Below are 15,830 nucleotides of genomic sequence, written 5' to 3' on the forward strand. Positions count from 1 at the left end.
TTCATCACATATTACAGAAATATCACTCTAATACAATGTTGGGGATTGATCGGAGGTCAGTCAGCAAGACTGAAAATTTGGAGAACTGTCAAGATCATGAATCTGATTAGGAAATGATGAATGTCTGAACTAAGGTAAGTATATGAGGCTGGAGTGGAGGATGGAAAGGTTTAGAAATAGAATTAAGTAGAATGTTGCATAAATTTGAGATCTGAGAGTTATTCTAGACTCCCTAATTCTCTCTCAGCTCTTGTATAACATAATTCACTGGAGTAGATGTCACTTAGTGAGAGTGAAACTATGGGAAATTCTTTTTGAGTGGGGAGAGGGAAGAAAAATTCATTTTGGATTCCTTAATGTGCCCATGGGACATCAGGATGGAGATATTCTGCTCTGGTCCCTACCACCCATGTATGAATCCATGCAAGAGGAGAGGAGATGCCTGGCTTGATTTTCTTAGTTCTTATGATAAATTGCAGATCCTAAAGATACCACATATAGAGTTTGCTTAACAAACTTTAGCTCTTTGAAAGTGTAAGTTTCCCTTAACATATGTATCTTTTATTTGCTCTTCACACTTTCAACTTTTGAACACACTTTTTGAAAAGGGGACAACTTGTGTAAAGTTAGGATTTGTTATTGTGGATTTACTGACCAAAACCAGAGGAAAAGTGTGTTTACCAAAGGAGAAAATATACATTAGGAAGAGAAAAGTATTAAGAATGGAACATGGGGAATTCCATTTTATTCTTAAAACTTTTAAACATAAAAGTTATTATATTTTTTCAGCAAAGAAAATTTGGAAGCTAGAGAAAGCTACCAGAAAAGGTAGAAAAAATTACCTATGTAACTACCACCTCAAACACAACCATTATTAAAATAGTTTTGTATAGATACTTCTAGCTTTTTTTCCCTCAAATTTATTTATTTATTTAATCTATTTTTTAATCTATTTTTTAAAAGATTTATTATTTATTTATTTTATTTATTTTTGGCTGCATCAGCTCTTAGTTGTGGCACACGGGATCATCGTTGAGGCATGTGGGATCTTTTGTTGCGGTGTGCGGGCTCTTTGTTGTAGTGCATGGGCTTCTCTCTAGTTGTGGCATGTGGTTTTTCTCTTCTCTAGTTGTGGCACGCAGGCTCCAGAGAGCGTGGGCTCACATGGGCCCTCTCATTGAGGTGCATGAGCTCAGTAGTTGTGGTGCGTGGGCTTAGTTGCCCCACGGCAGTGGGATCTTAGTTCCCTAACCGGGGATCGAACCCACATCCCCTGCATTGTAAGGCAGATTCTTTACCACTGGACCACCAGGGAAGTCCCTTTTCCTCAAATTTAAAGATTTTTTTTGGATTTACCTCCATTTGGAATGGGGGCAATAACATGTAAGGGACAGATGGAGGAAAAGGAATCTCTGAAAATGGTTGGAAGGATGTGAGAGCAGAAGCAGATAAAGAACTGGTAGAGAACATCACTGGAGAAGCTAAGGAAAAAATGTCGAGTCATCAATACTGCCAATATGAAAACTCTTTTATTTGATAATTAGGAAGTCTTCAGTGATTTAGGCAGAGCAGTTTTATGGGAAAGAGGTGATTTTATTTTTTATTTATTTAATTTTTTTTAACATCTTTATTGGAGTATAATTGCTTTACAATGGTATGTTAGTTTCTGCTTTATAACAAAGTGAATCAGTTATACATATACATATGTCCCCATATCTCTTCCCTCTTGTGCCTCCCTCCCTCCCACCCTCCCTATCCCACCCCTTTAGGTGGTCACAGAGCACCGAGCTGATCTCGCTGTGCTACGCGGCTGCTTCCCACTAGCTATCTATTTTACGTTTGGTAGTGTGTATATGTCCATGCCACTCTCTCACTTTGTCCCAGCTTACCCTTCCCCCTCCCTGTATCCTCAAGTCCATTCTCTAGTAGGTCTGTGTCTTTATTCCTGTCTTGCCCCTAGGTTCTTCATGACCCTTTTCTTTTCTTTTTTTTTTTTTTTTTAGATTCCATATATATGTGTTAGCATACAGTATTTGTTTTTATTTTTCTGACTTACTTCACTCTGTATGACAGACTCTAGGTCCATCCATCTCACTACAAATAACTCAATTTTGTTTCTTTTTTATGGCTGAGTAATATTCCATTGTATATATGTGCCACATCTTCTTTATCCATTCATCTGTTGATGGACACTTAGGTTGCTTCCTTGTCCTGGCTATTGTAAATAGAGCTTCAATGAATATTGTGGTACATGACTCTTTTTGAATTATGATTTTCTCAGGGTATATGCCCAGTAGTGAGATTGCTGGGTCATATGGTATTTCTATTTTTAGTTTTTTAAGGAAACTCCATACTGTTCTCCAGAGTGGCTGTATCAATGTACAGTCCCACCAACAGTGCAAGAACGTTCCCTTTTTTCCACATCCTCTTCAGCATTTATTGTTTGTAGAATTTTTGATGATGGTCATTCTGACAGGTGTGAGGTGATACCTCATTGTAGTTTTGATTTGCATTTCTGTAATGATTAGTGATGTTGAGCATTCTTTCATGTGTTTGCTGGCAATCTGTACATCTTCTTTGGAGAAATGTCTATTTATGTCTTCTGCCCATTTTTGGATTGGGTTGTTTGTTTTTTTTGATATTGAGTTGCATGAGCTGCTTGTAAATTTTGGATATTAATCCTTTGTCCATTGATTCATTTGCAAATATTTTCTCCCATTCTGAGGGTTGTCTTTTTGTCTTGTTTATGGTTTCCTTTGCTGTGCACAAGCTTTTAAGTTTCATTAGGTCCCATTTGTTTATTTTTGTTTTTATTTCCATTACTCTAGGAGGTGGATCAAAAAAGAACTTGCTGTGATTTATATTAGAGAGTGTTCTTCCTGTGTTTTCCTCTGAGAGTTTTATAGTGTCCGGTCTTACATTTAGGTCTCTAAACCATTTTGAGTTTATTTTTGTGTATGGTGTTAGGGAGTGTTCTAATTTCATTCTTTTACATGTAGCTGTCTAGTTTTCACAGCACCACTTATTGAAAAGACTGTCTTTTTTCCATTGTATATCCTTGCCTCCTTTTTCATACATTAGTTGACCATAGGTGCATAGGTTTATCTCTGGGCTTTCTATCCTGTTCCATTGATCTATATTTCTGTTTTTGTGCCAGTACAGTACTGTCGTGATTACTGTAGCTTTGTAGTATAGTCTGAAGTCAGGGACCCTGATTCCTCCAGCTCCGTTTTTGTTTCTCAAGAGTGCTTTGGCTATTTGGGGTCTTTTTTTTTTCCATACAAATTGTGAAATTTTTTGTTCTAGTTCTGTGAAAATTGCCATTGGTAATTTGATAGGGATTGCATTTAATCTGTAGATTGCTTTGGGTAGTATAGTCATTTTCACAATGTTGATTCCGAAAGTTATTTTTTTTTAAATTGAAATATAGTTGATTTACAATATTGTGTTAGTTTCAGTTTTACAGCAAAATGATTCATATATATATATATATATATATATATATATATATATATATATATATATATATATATATATATACGTATATTCTTTTTCTGATTCTTTTCCATCATAGACTTTTACAAGATATTGAATATAGTTCCCTGTACTATACAATAAGTCTGTATTGTTTATTTTATATACAGTAGTGTGTATCTGTTAATCCCATACTCCTAATTTACTCCTCCCCTACCTTTTCCCCTTTGGTAACCATAAGTTTGTTTTCTATATCTGTGAGTCTGTTTCTGTTCTGTAAATAAGTTCATTTGTATTATTTTTAAAGATTCTACAAATGTGATATCATTGACAGCTTATTAATTGTGGATGACTAGAGAACAAAATGAAAGCCAAGAGATGTTTTTGATGCTTCATAATTTTCCCTAAATAACATATTTTTGGGCATATATTTTTCTGTTTATTTTTTTTTTACATATTTTGGAAATATTTTATCTATTTGAAAGAAGATTGGACACATGTTTTCTCAAATCCAGGTATGTGAGTCTAAGATACCTGGAATTGGCATCCAGACTGGCTGGAATGGAGAAAAAATGTAGATTGCCTTTTAAGGAAATTGGTGTCTTTTGCTTTGATTCAACAATCATCATTTTGATACTTATTTTATTTTTAGAAAATAGTGGAAGTTGGAAAACTTTTAAGAGTATGTATACTCATGACTAAGGTAGTGTTCTCTGGGCCTATCTGACAAAGAAGATGATGTCAATATGTTTTTGGAATGCATCCTATGTGTCTAGTACTGAGATAGGTACAAAAGTAAAATGTTGAAATAGGATTTTTTTTTTGCCTTCACTGACTTTCAATCATTAAAAAACTATTTATTTATTAAAAAATGAACTTTTAAAAAATGTTTATAAGCTGCTTTATTGAGATACAATTCATGTACCATATGATGGACACATATAAAGTGTACAATTCAATGATTTTGAGTATATTCACAGAGTTGCACAACCAGCACCACAATTGTAATTCATTTTCATTACCCCAAAAGAGACCCTATACCCCAAGAGATGATTTTCAATTTTAGAAGTTACTAATGCAGTCATTTAAGTGTTTTAGGTATTTGTTATTCTATTAAAAACAAAAATTAATATTAGAAATAAGTCCTGTAGAAGTTGAGAGAGGAGAGATGAGTGTACATAGGAGTATTTCACACACTTCATTAAGATGGCTGACCTTGATTTGCATCCATATTCCAGAAGGATAAGTGGAAGAATTTAGTTGGTGAGGGGAGGTGAGACCTATAAAACGCAGAAGCTGCTGCTTTCACTCATGGCTGTCAAAGATGGGCAGCTGGTAGATGTTCTGTCAAATTAAAGTGGGGAAAGTGTTTTTCATCCATCATCCTGAACCCTGATTGTATTTTTTAAAAAAATTAAGATATACTTGACCTACAGCATTGGTAAGTTTAAGGTGTACAACATAATGATTTGACTTACATACATCATGAGGTGATTACCACAATAGGTTTAGTGGACATCCATCATCTCATATAGATACATCATTGAAGAAAGAAAAAAAATTTTTTCCTTGTGATGAGAACTCTTAGGATTTACTCTGTTAACAACTTTCATATATAACGTGCAGCTGTGTTAATTATCTTTATCATGTTGTACATTACATCCGTAGTACTTATTTATCCTATAACTGGAAGTTTGTACCTTTTGACCACCTTCACCCAATTTTCTCTCTCCACACCCAACTCCTGGTAGCCACAAGTCTGATCTCTTATTCTATGATTTTGTTTGTTTTTGAAGTTTAATTGACCTACTTTAATGATGTTACTTTCTGAACACAGTGATTCAATATTTCTATATATTTCAAAATGATTACCATAAGAAGTCTGGCTGTCATCTGTCACCATACAAAGTTATTACATAATTATAGACTATTTTTCCCACACAGTACAATTCATACCTGTGTCTCATTTACTTTGCAACTGAAAACTTTTTCCTCTTAATCTCCCTTACCTAATTTCTTTCCTCCCCTCCACCTCCCTCCCCTGTGGAAACCACATGTTTGTTCTCTGTATCTATGGTTCTGTTTCTGTTTAGATATGTTGGTTCATTTACAAAAATTGTGTTTTAGATTCTAGGTTCATCTATACTGTCACAAATGGCAAGATTTCATTTGTTTTATGGCTGAGTAATATTCCATTGTGTGAGTGTGTATGTGGTATATATATGTATATATATATATATATATATATATATATACATATATATACCACATCTTCCTTATATATTCATCTATCAATGAGCACTTACATTGCTTCCATATCTTGCAGTGAACATAGGAATGCATATATCTTTTCAAATTAGTGTTTTGGTTTTCTGTCAATAAATATCCAGAAGTGAAATTGCTAGATGGTATGGTAGTTCTATTTTTAATTTTTTAGGAATCTCCCTACTGTTTTCTATAGTGGCCGCACAAATTTACATTCCCACCAACAGTGCACAAGGGTCCCCTTTTCTCCACATCCTGGCCAACACTTGTTTTTTTATCATTTTTTTGATAACAGTCATTCTGACATGTGTGAGGTTATATCTCATTGTAGTTTTGATTTGCATTTCCCTGATAATTAGTGACATTGAGCATCTTTTCATGTGCCTGTTGACCATCTGTATACCTTCTTTCAAAAAATGTCTATTCAGGTACTCTGCCCATTTTTAAATTGGGTTATGTGGGGTTTCTTTTTTGATATTCAGTTGTATGTGTTCTTTGTATATTATCCCCTTGTCAGATACATCATTTACAAATGTCTTCTCCCATTCGGTAGGTGGCTTTTTTGTTTTGTTGATAATTTCCTTTGCTGTGCAAAAGTTTTTTAGTTTGATGTAGTCCCATTTGTTTATTTTTACTTTTGTTTCCCTTGCCTGAAGAGGTATGTAAAAAATATTACTAAGACCATGTCAAAGAACTTACTACTTATGTTTTCTTCCAGAAGTTTTATGGCTTTAGGCTTACATTTAAGTCTTCAATCCATGTTGAGTTTATTTTTGTATACGGTGTGAGAAAGTAGTCCAGTTTGATTTTTTTTTTTTTTGTATGTAGCTGTCCAGTTTTCCCAAAATCATTTACTGAAGAGGCTGTCCTTTATCATTATATATTCTTGCCTCCTTTGTCATAGATTCATTGCCCATATAATTGTGGATTCATTTCTGGGCTCTCTGTTCAGTTCCATTGATCTATGCATCTGTTTTTTTGGTAGTACCATACTGTTTTGATGGCCTGCAGATTTTCTGCTGAAAAGTCATCTGAGAGCCTCATTGGACTTTCCTTGTTTGTAACTAGTTGCTTTTCCCTTGCTGATGCCAATATTCTCTTTATCTTTAATGTATGCCATTTTAATTATATTGTGTCTTGGTTTGGTCCTCTTTGGGTTGATTCTGTTTGTTACTCTCTTTGCTACCTGGACCTGGATGTCTGTTTTCTTTCCCAGGTCAGGGAAGTTTTCAGCTAATTTGTCTTCAGATATTTTCTCTGCCTCTTTTTCTCTCTCTTCTCTTTCTGGGATCCCTCTAATGTGAACATTAGTTTGTTTGATGTTTTCCTAGACTGTCCTCAAACTGTCCTCACTTTTAAAATTCTTTTTTTCTTTTCTCTGTTAAACCTGAGTGATTTCCAATGTTCTGTCTTCCAGTTTGCTGATCTGTTCTTCTGTATCATCTATTCTACTATTGATTACTTCTAGTACTTTTTTTTTTAATCTCAGTTATTGTATTATTCTAATCTGGTTCTTTATATTTTCTAATTTTTGTTAAAAGCTTCTAACTTCTCACTCAGTTCATCCACTTTTCTTTAGAGTTCTTTGAACATATTTATGATCATTACCTTAAAGATTTTATTGGATAGTTTGTTCTCCACTTCACTCTGTTCTTCTTCTCAGGTTTCATCTTGCATCTTCATGTGGAATTTATTTCTCTGCCACTTCACTTTGCATAATTCACTGTATTTATTTCTATGTATTTGGTAGGTTGGTTATGTTTCCCAATCTTGGAGGAGTGGCCTTATGTAGGAAATGTCTTATGGAGCCCAGCAACACACTCCCCTCTGGTCATCAGAATTATATGTTTTAGGAATGCCCTCTTGTGGGCTTCATGGGTACTTCTGTTTTGGCAAGCTGGTAGACGTGGCTGGCTCCTAGTGGGGTTTCCAGGACCTCCTTTTTGTGGAGGCTGCTGGCTGCTCTTGGTTGGGGTTGGAGGCTAAGGTGGTCCCATAATTTGTGTTGGCCTGCTGGTGGGCATGGTCTATTCCCTGATGTTGTTGACTGTGGGGCCCAGGGGGACATGGCTGATTGTAGGTTTTAGTGTCAAGAAACTGGTGGGATTTTCACCCTGGAATTGACATCAGTGTATATATTAAAATAATAGTATAAAAGAGGTGGAAACTTATTCCATTAAAATTGCCTTTCCCCTCAAGGTTTGTACAATTTTCACAATTGATGCTGTTGTGTATTACAAACATTTCTATATACATATTTAAATCTATTTTATGTACATAAATATGATCAAGAAATCCTCATGAAACATTATCTACTTGCTGGTGATCATAATTTTTATTAGCTTCTCCCCTTTGAAAATTCCCGTGAGTAGAAAATGAAATTCAAAAAATTATCAGAAAAATTTATGTCAGCAAAAAGGTAGAGTTGGTAAATCCAAGGGCCTGTTTCCCCTACAGAAACTTCAAAATATAATGCAAAAACTGTCAGAAGCAACTTTGCAATAACTCTGGAAAATAGAGTTGTAGAAAAAAAGCAAATACTGTATTTTAAAAAGGAGTAACTTATAAGTGATATGAAAGCTTTGTGGCATTTTGCTTCTTCTTGCTTCACTCCTCTGCCTGGCCTGATAGTAGACTTAAAGATGGCAGCCTGTGTACACAGTGTGAGCCCCTGGTCTCTGCTTCTGGAGGGAACAAAGCAGGATATATCCTCAAAGAATAGTGTTTGTATGTTTTGACTTATCTGGGGGCTACTCGAAGGACTGATGTAAGTTTCTCGCTTTTGTTTCACCTTACTTGAAATTTTCTCAGGGTGGAAGAGTGGCCACACAATGTGCATTCCTTGAAATCATTTTAAGGCAAATGAACAACCTGCTGCTTCCTGGGGCAAAAGATTACAGTTGAGGCAAAACAAAATGAAACAAACAAATAAAAACAGCAACAACAACTCAACACTTCAACAGTCTGGAAGGAAAAGCTGGAGCGGGAATTTTTTTGAGAAATTATGGCATTGAATAGCGCTTGCATATACCAGGGAATCTAGAAAGACATGTGTGGCTCAGGACAGGTTGCCTGCTCATAAAGACTGGAGAACACCCATAGCTTTCACCTCTGGCTGTTCTTTAGGCTCAGTGAAAGCACAAAGTGCAGGTTAATTCAGAGTTGTGAACAGCCTGGCTAAGCATCAAAAGAACCAATTTGCAAATGCTGGGAGAAGCTTTTGCATTTCCTTTTCTTTCTTTTCTTTTCTTTTTTTTTTTTTGAATCCAGGCATTCAAAGCAGTCTCTGTCTACAGTAGTTGACTGAAAGCTAAAGGGACAGAGACTTCAGAAACTACACCCAGGAAAGAATACAAGCTTTACAAAAATAGTTTAGAAAAGTAACAACAACAACAGAAAACAAACCACTACAACCTCCAGCAAGCAAGAACAAAATAAAATAATATAATATAAAATAAAACTTAGTACATGAGGAGTGGAAGAATACAATTTCTCAGTTAACATGTTATAATATTCACAATGTTCAGTTTGCAACAAAAATTGTGAAGTATACAAAGAAACAAGAATGTATGGCTTATTCACAGAAAATGAACAGAAGCTGTTCCTCAGGAAGCACATATATTAGACTGAAAAGACAAAGATTTTAAATCCTATATATAATCAAAGAGCTAAAGGAAACCATGGGCAAACAGATAGAGGAAACTGGTAAAATGATGTCTCAACAAATAAAGGATATCATTAAAGAAATTATAGAAATTATAAAAAGGAAGCCAAAAGAAATTCTGAGCTTAACAGTGCAATAACAGAAATGAAAAATTCAGTAGTAGATTTTAATAGCATAATTGAGAAGGCAGAAGAAAGGACCAGCAAATTTGAAAATAGATCAATTGTAGCTATCCAAGTTGAAGAGAATGAAGAAAAAAGAGAAAAAGAGACCCGTTGGAAACATCAAGAATACCAAAAATGCATCATGGGAGTCCCAAAAGGAGAGGGGACATAGAGAAAGAGGCGGAAAGGCTATTTGAAGTAATAATGGTCAAAACTTCCTAAATTTGATAAAATACATGATTCTACACTTACAAGAAGCTGAACAAATTCCAAGGAGGATAAACACAGAGAGAACTGTACTGAGACACATTATAAGCAAACTGTTGAAAGTCGAAAACAAGGAATCTTGAAATTCTGCTTTCAGCAATCTTGAAGTTGCTGCTTGAATCTTGAAAGCAGCAACTCACCATGTACAAGTGATCCTCAGTAAGAATAACAGTTTATTTCTCAGCAGAAGCCATGGAATCCAGAAGGTTGTGAAATGACATATTTAAAGTGCAGAAAGAAAAAAAAATATGTCAACCAAGAATTGTGTACCCAGGAAAACTATTCTTCAAAATATAAGGAGACACTAAGACATTCCCAGATAAATGAAATCTGAGGTAGTTCATCCCTAGTAGAGTTACCTTACAGGGAGTCCTTCAGGTGGAAATGAAGGAACACTAGACAGTAAGTTGAAGCCATACAAAGAAATAAGGAACATTGGTAAAGTTAACTATATAGTTGCATACAAGAGACAGTATTATTGTTTTATTGTATTTTTGGTTTGTAACTTCTCTTTTTTCTTATATGAATTAAAAGACAAATGCATAAAATATAAATTATAAATCTATATTAATCGGTACATAACATTTAAAGATGTAATTTGTGATAGCATTATCATAAAAAGGGAGGGATGGAGCTGTATAAAAGTATGGTTATAGGAGCAGAGGATAACCAATAAGAAAATAACTAAAAAAAATACAGAAAATAAAATATTAAAGGAGTCAAAAAGATATAAGAAAGTCATTAAACACAAAAGAAGACAATAATAAAGGAATTGAGGATCAAAAAGATATGACATGTAGAGAACAAATAGCAAAATTGCAGAAGTCAGTCCTTCCTTGTCAGTAAATGCTTTAAATGTAAATAGATTAACTCTCTAATTAAAAGGCAAAGGTTGGCAGAATGGATTTAAAAGCCATCTAAGTATATGCTATCTAAAAGAGGCTCATTTTAGGTGCAGTATTACCCTGAATCAAAGCCAGGTAATAACATCACAAGAACAGAAAATGAGAAACCAACACCCCTTATGAATATAGATGCAAAAATCCTCAATAAAATTGAATCAATTAGCATATTAAAAGGATTATATATCATGACCAAATGGGATTTATTCTCAGAATTCAAATGTGGCTCAATATATGAAAATCAATGTAATACACCACATTAATACAGTGAAGGGAAACACCCACATGGTCACCTCAATTCATGCAGAAAAATATTTGATAAAATTCAGCACAATTTCATGATAAAAAAAATACTTAAGCTAGGAGGAAGGAAACTTCCTCAACCTCACAAAGGACATTTATGAAAAACCCACAACTACTTCATACTCAATTGTTAGAGACTGAAAGTCTTCCTCATAAGATCAGGAACAAAACAAGGATACTCACTTTCCTACTTCTGTTCAAGGTTATACTGGAAGTTGTAGCCAGAGCAATTAGGCAAGAAAAAAAGCATACAAATTGGAAAGGAAGAAATAAAACTATTTCTATTCACAAATGACATGATCTTATATATAGAATATCCTAAGAATCCACAAAACCCAATTAGAGCTAATAAATGAATTCAGTTAAGTTACAGAACACAAGATCAATACACAAAAATCAGTTTTATATCTATACACTAGCAATGAATGATCAAAATTAAAATTAAGAAAACTATTTCATTTACAATAGCATCCAAAAGAATGAAATACTTAGGAATAAATTCAACCAAGGAGATGAAAGACTTGTACACTGAAAACTACAAAACATTGTTGAAAGAAATTACAGAATATCTAAATAAATGGAAAGATATCCTATGTTAATGGGTTGGAAGACTTAATGGCAATATTACACAAAGTGATCTACAGATTCAATGTAATCCCTATTAAAATTCCAATGGCCTTTTTTTTTCTTCCAGAAACAGAAAAGTCAATCCTCAAATTCATATGACATTGGAAGGAGCCAAACAATTTAAAGAAAGAACAAAGTTGGGAGACTCTTGCTTCTTGGTTTCAAAACGTACTAAAAAGCTACAGTAATCAAAGCAGTGTGGAATTGGCATAAAGATCAGTGGAAAAGGATAGAGAGTCCAGAAATAAACCCTTACATATGTGGTTAATTGATTTTCAACAAGGGTGCCAAAACCATTATATAGAGAATGAATAATCTTCAACAAATGGTGCTAGGGCAACTAGATAGCCACATGTTAAAGAATGAAGTTGTACCCTTAACTCATACTATATACAAAATTAACTGAAAAATGATTAACAACCTAAACATAAGAGCTAATACCATAACATTGGAAGAAAAGATAGAGGTGAATCTTCATGGCTGTGGATTTGGCAATGGATTGTTAGATGATTCAAAAACATGAACAATAAAAGAAAAAAAGATAAATTGGATACCATCAAAACTAAAAACTTGTTCATCAAAGAACACTATCAAAAAAGAGAAAAGACAACCTACAGAATTTGAGAAAATATTTGTGAATCATATATCTGATAGGGATACATTATTGAGAGTTATATAAAGAGCTCTTACAACTGAAGAACAAAAAGACAAACAACCCAATTAAAAAATTAGGCAAAGGAGTTGAATAGATGTGTCTATAAAGAAGATATACAAATGGCCAACAAACACATGAAAAGATGCTTAACATCATTAGCCATTAAGCAAATCAATGCACAATGTGATACCAACCTATAGCCAATATAGGATGGCTATAATAATAATACAAAAAGTGAAATTAAAAGGTGTTGGCAAAGATGTGGATAAATTAGTATCCTTGTACACTTCTAGTAGGAATGTAAAATGGTACAGCACTGTAGAAAATAGTTTGGTGGTTCCTCAAAAAGTTAAGCATAGAATTACCATATGAGTCAGCAATTCCACTCTTAGGTATGTTCTCCCCAATGCAAAAAAAAAAAAAAAAAAAATTGAAAAGAAGTACTCAGACAAATTCTTATACAAGAAACTTCATAGCAGTACTTTTCCCAATAGCCCCACAGTGGAAACAACCAAAATGTCCATTAATGGATTAATGGATAGCCAGATGTGGTATATACATACAATGGTTTATTATTCAGTGATGAAAAAGAATGAAGTACCTATATACTATGCTGTAATGTGGATGAATCTCAAAAATATTATGCTAAGTGAAAGAAGCCAGACACAGATGGTCATATAATGCATAGTTCCATTTATATAAAATGTCCAGAATAGGTAACATTCATAGAGACAGAAAGCATGTTAGTGGTTGCCAGGAGCTGTGAGAAGGGAAGAATTGGGAATGCCTACTTACTGGGTATGAAGTTTTCTTTTGGGTCTATGAAATGTTTTGGAACTTGATATGGATGGTAGTTGCACAATATTATGAATGTACTAAATGCTACTGTACATTTTAAAATGGTAAATTTTGTTGTGAAATTTGCACCTCAGTAAAAATAAAAGCACTGAACTCTGAGTTCCAGGCAAGTGAAAAAAAAAACAGAGAGAGAACTTGATTTGAATATAGCACTAGATTTAAAATTAAGCTACTCACATAAAAGGTACTTGGGATCTTTCTGTTATTATTTCTTGCAACTGCATTAAATACATAATTATCTCAAAATAAAAAGTTTAATTAAAAAAAACTATCAGAGTTTGTTGCAAAACAGAGAGATGATTTAAACTTTGAGATATAACAGTAGATACTTAGGATTTCATATGTTTTATTTTTTATTTAATAGACACCTACCACTTAAAATGTCCTAAGTGCTTTGTAAATATTAACTCAGTAAATGGTTATTTTTAATAGCCAGTTCCTAGAGCAGTGTCCCCAGTGCCTGCAACACTGCTTGACACTAGTAAGCGCTAAAGAGGTAGTATTTAATGATTAGATAATATTTTTCCATGTTGCTCTCACTGACTTTGTTTCAATATCCAAATTTTCACTGTCCAGATTTCACTAGATTTTAAGATATTTGATGTCTTTGTTTGGGTTCTTCTGAAAGCAGAGCCTGAGATTAGAAGTTGGGAGCAGGTACTTTAATTGGGAGGGGAGCCCAGGAAATAGTAGTGAAGGTGCATAGAGAATGAGCTTGGGAAAGAGAAGGAACCAATATTACAATGAGTCATTGAAGTTGAGGCAGACACAATTTTCCCATGAACCTCTGAGAAACATACAGAATACCTCCTGGGACTGTCCATCTAAAAGAAAGGAGGTTGGGCACTTCTCTGCCATTTCCCATGTCCCCACAGATGGAGTGTGCCTCTGGGCCTTTAACTTGCCCATGCAGGGCTGAGCAAGCTCCTTGGCTTTGGAAAGCCCTTGATTTAGAAAGGTGGAGATGAAACGCACATGCTTAAGATGGGATGTTGGCAGCTCCAAACTGCAGCTGGAATCCAAGGTGGGCTGTGGGAATGACATGCAGGACAGCAACAGTATTTGTTACACTTGATAAATATAATTTTTAAAATTAATTAATTTTTGGCTGCGTTGGGTCTTTGTTGCTGCGCGGGCTCTCTCTAGTTGAGGCGAGCGGAGGCCACTCTTCGTTGCGGTGTGCGGGCTTCTCATTGCAGTGGCTTCTCTTGTTGCAGAGCATGGGCTCTAGGCACGCAGGCTTCAGTAGTTGTGGCACATGGGCTCAGTAGTTGTGGCTTGCGGGCTCTAGAGCACAGGCTCAGTAGTTGTGGCGCACGGGTTTAGTTGCTCTGCGGCATGTGGGATCTTCCCCGACCAGGGCTCGAACCCGTGTCCCCTGCATTGGCAGGTGGATTCTTAACCACTGTGCCAGCAGGGAAGCCCTATACTTTTTAATTTAATAAACAATTTTTAAATGATGATTAAAGGAAATACCATGAATGAAATGCAAAAATATACCTATTACAAACTGAGCTGTTAAATATCTACAAGTCAGTGTTCATTTTCAGAAAAGAGATCATTGTCTCAATGGCTTGTAGAAACATTTATGATAATAGATACAACATGTACAAACTGTCTACGCTTAGGTCATGAAAACCTTCTGCTGCTTCATATTCTTTCTACCCACTCCCTCATACTCAAGGTTTTTAGTTTATGGCTGACTCTTCTCAAGTGTATGTGTTTACTAAACAGCAATTCAAACATTGCCATAAATGGCCTTTGCTTCTGTATAAAAATGTTTTTCTTTCAGCATCAGCAGTGGTGGGTACTGTGATTGCTTAAAGTTTAAAGGAAGAGTTATGACTGGTTTATACAGTATTTTCTCAGAAATCAGTCATAGGATGTGGAGTTATTAAAAGAAAATGAACACACATCTTTATCAAAGAGCACATCAATGCTCTTTGTAAAGCTGTGTCTATTTTTAAAACATTAGCCGTATTTCATTTATTTTTAATCACAGAGTACTGTTCTCTGCATATAACAAGTAAAAAGTAGTAAACTTTATAGTAGAAAAGTCCCTGAAAATCTCTCTCATCCTTATGTGTAATCTTCCAAATTTCAGAGGAGGAGCATGCTTGTAAATATGGAGGAAGAGGTAATGGTATAAATGTCTCATGGCTTATAGGGGTGGGTAGGGAGTCCTCTTAATTGGGGATAAAAATCATGGGGGTAATTTGGGGATAGGCTAGGATCTAGCAATCTTGAGAAAGTAAAGTAGTTTGGGATATGGCATGCTCACCGGAGTGGATATTTTATCCTGCCAGATGGGAAAAGGCATCCAGGTATTCAGCCATAGGTCTTGGGAGCCTCTGCAGATTTTGTACCTATAGACTGTACGGCCTGGAAGACTAGCTTGAGGTGGGGGATATCTGATTTCCAAGAGTAAGAATAATTTTGATTTTTAGTATTTCAAGTGGATCATACCCCTTCAGGGCTGTTGTGGGAGTAGCATGGCAATTGATATTATCCAAATGGAATTTAGAGCATTTTCTTGATTACTTATAGGAAAATTTGGCCTATTAGGACCAGGCAGACCCATAGAGACTCAGAAATATCCTAGTCTATCCTTAAAAAATAAAGGAAAAGAGTTAATCATTCACCAAAGTCTG

Source organism: Eubalaena glacialis, chromosome 10 (assembly GCF_028564815.1).
Source record: "Eubalaena glacialis isolate mEubGla1 chromosome 10, mEubGla1.1.hap2.+ XY, whole genome shotgun sequence".
NCBI lineage: Eukaryota > Metazoa > Chordata > Mammalia > Artiodactyla > Balaenidae > Eubalaena > Eubalaena glacialis.